Source organism: Papaver somniferum, chromosome 1 (genome assembly GCF_003573695.1).
Source record: "Papaver somniferum cultivar HN1 chromosome 1, ASM357369v1, whole genome shotgun sequence".
In the NCBI taxonomy this organism is placed as follows: Eukaryota; Viridiplantae; Streptophyta; class Magnoliopsida; order Ranunculales; family Papaveraceae; genus Papaver; species Papaver somniferum.
Window position 1 is genome coordinate 64,533,730 of NC_039358.1, and position 2,726 is coordinate 64,536,455.

The 2,726-nt window shown below is 31.7% G+C and overlaps 2 non-coding genes across 2 annotated transcripts; both read right to left on the reverse strand.

The window, feature by feature from the left end:
* On the reverse strand, window positions 1-83 carry TRNAL-UAA. Its single transcript has one exon. It is a non-coding gene; the product is annotated as a tRNA-Leu (tRNA).
* Window positions 84-910: 827 nt separating this feature from the next.
* Window positions 911-993, reverse strand: TRNAL-UAA. Its single transcript has one exon. It is a non-coding gene; the product is annotated as a tRNA-Leu (tRNA).
* Between the last annotated feature and the right edge of the window lie 1,733 nt (window positions 994-2,726).

The following is a 2,726-nucleotide window of genomic DNA, read 5'->3' on the forward strand; positions in this document are numbered from 1 at the left end:
TGTTGGCTATGGGGTTCGAACCCATGCGCACTGATGTGCGGAAGATCTTAAGTCTCCCCCCATAACCACTCGGGCAAACCAGCTAATACGTACAAACAAAATAAATATACGTTAAAGATGTTACTCACTACACCATCGTTTTACTCACTCATTTTGATTTTTAAGTTTACGATTCTTCGTTAAAAAGACGTAATTATCATAGAAATTATGATTATATTCATAATCGACATTCATTGATCTGAGTTCATGTTATATCACAATGCATGACCTCCATGTATTTGTTTTTCTAGCACGATCCCCATAACCAGTATTTATATATTTGTTTTAAGCATGAATTTATTTGATTATATATTATAATCAGTATTTATTTGTTTGTTCTTTCTCCAACATGGAGTTTTTGTAACCATTTTTGTTATTAATAAAATTCATTATTATTGAGCAAAAAAATTTTTTTGTTTGTTTGTATATGTCACTTTTTCGTTTCACGTACGCATTTAATCGATTATATATCCTCTTTTTTTTTGGTTCCGCACGAATTTTTTAAATTAACAGGTAACGAAGAACCCGTTTTTGTTTTGTATTATTCTTTCACTGATGTAACTGGTATTTAAAATTACCATGCAATAGAAAATTAGATTTTTGTTTGTATTTCTTCGGAGAATAAGATTTTTATTTCTATTGTTCTTTCATTGATGTAACCAATATACCATATGTTATTTGTATTTTTTCGTCCATGTAAATGTAATTTGTATTTTTTCGTCCATGTAAATCTACGTTTTCTTATAATATATTAGAAAACAAAAGTAAATAAATAAACGATAATTATAGAATTTTAATGAATAAATAACAATCATGGTAATTTAGAGATTTCATACCAGCAAAAACGAAAATGGATATGTGATCCAATAAATGCTAGCTATGAGGTTCGAACCCATGCACACTTATGTGCAGAAGATCTTAAGTCTTCCCCCTTAACCACTCGGGCAAACCAGCTGTTATGTATAAAGAAAATATGTCAAAGATGTTAACCGCATATAATTTAAAAAGGAGATCAATATTTTTCAATAAATGGTTTCTGAATTCATATCCACTCATTTTGATTTTTAAGTCTACAAACTTTAATTCTTTGTTAAAAAGACGTAATTATCCTAGAAAATTGTGATTATATCCATGATCGACATTCATTGATCTGAGTCCATGACATATCAGAATGCAAGATCTTCAGTGACACACTTGAATAAGTTGGGTATTTTCAATACTATAGAAAATAAATGTTTTCTGTATTTTATTTTCCGGTATGAAAGAGGATTCATGATTAAAATTTCAGTTTGAATACGAAGAGACATGATGGCTCACATAAGAAACAACCATTCTCATTAGACGTCATGTATGTCAACTGGAGATGAAGAGGCATCTCCAATGGGTGTGAACAACAAGAAATGATGATTGATTCTCAATCAATATGGAAGAAAAACTTCTCTTGTTTTCTCTCTTCATTGAGCATCATCATATTGTTAGAGCATTGTGCGGTCGAACTCACAAGTGATTTTATCTCAAGCTTGTTGTCAAAAATATATCATAATTTCTAATCTACAATTAGTTAAATCTCGGATTAGGATAGAAGTGTAGTTGAGAAACGGACATCACGGTAGTCAACACTGCATTCTACCGTTTGAAGGCGAAGATCAACCGAAGCTTTTGGAGAACTTCTTCAACAAAAGGTAAGTGAAGTCTGAACCACCTATTTATCAAGTTATAACCATATTTCGACCCACGAGACATTGTCTCATAACTAATTAGACTATTGTAAGCATATAAAGAATTTCGAGTCAAGTTTATCTTGGTAATTAGTTCTCGAAATATATACGACTAAGCTTAATGAACATTTGTTCATATTTGATGAATTTCAGTTAAGAACAATTTGTTGTTCGTAATATAAATTGTAATTCAAGATTATCATTCGAAAATAACCCGGAACAGTGATATGTGTCATTGATGTTATTTGGGAATGTTTCTAATTGATCTAGAGAGAAATATAGAACTACTGAAAATCTTGATACAGGACAGTATGCATATCAGTTTCACAAACTGCGAAAACGGTTATAGGTCTGGATCCGTAATACATGTACCTAGTACACGTACCTACTTAGTTATAGTTCGGAAGCGACTTAGTGGTATGCATATCTGGCATCCATACCACAAAAATTCGGTGAACTCGTGAACCTGGAATGGTACGCATACCTAGTATGCATACCGAAAAAGAACTGTTGGTTCGAAAATAGTGTGGTATCCATACCCAGTACGCAAACTGAAAAATTTCTATATGTTCCAGAACTTATATTCGTCTTAAGGGTACACATACCCGGTACATGTACCATGACAAATATAGTCACGGAAAGGTTGAAGTACACGTCCTTGGTACACGTACTTACCCTGTCGAATATTTTCAGATGCACATAAAATTATTTATGTGAGATATTTAGCATTTAAATAAATCTCTAAGAACAATATATAAACATGATTAATCACATTATAACATATGGTTATGATTCAAATTTAAATTCTTAAGTGTTTATGAAAATGATTAAGCTTATAGTTCAACTGGCTAGTTTCGGCCAACCGTTTATGAATAATGTATTTGTACACGGTTCGGTTACGGTTCATCCTAACCAGAGTTTATATCTTGATATGTCAAGTACATTTTAAAGATTCATCTAACGGTGGAT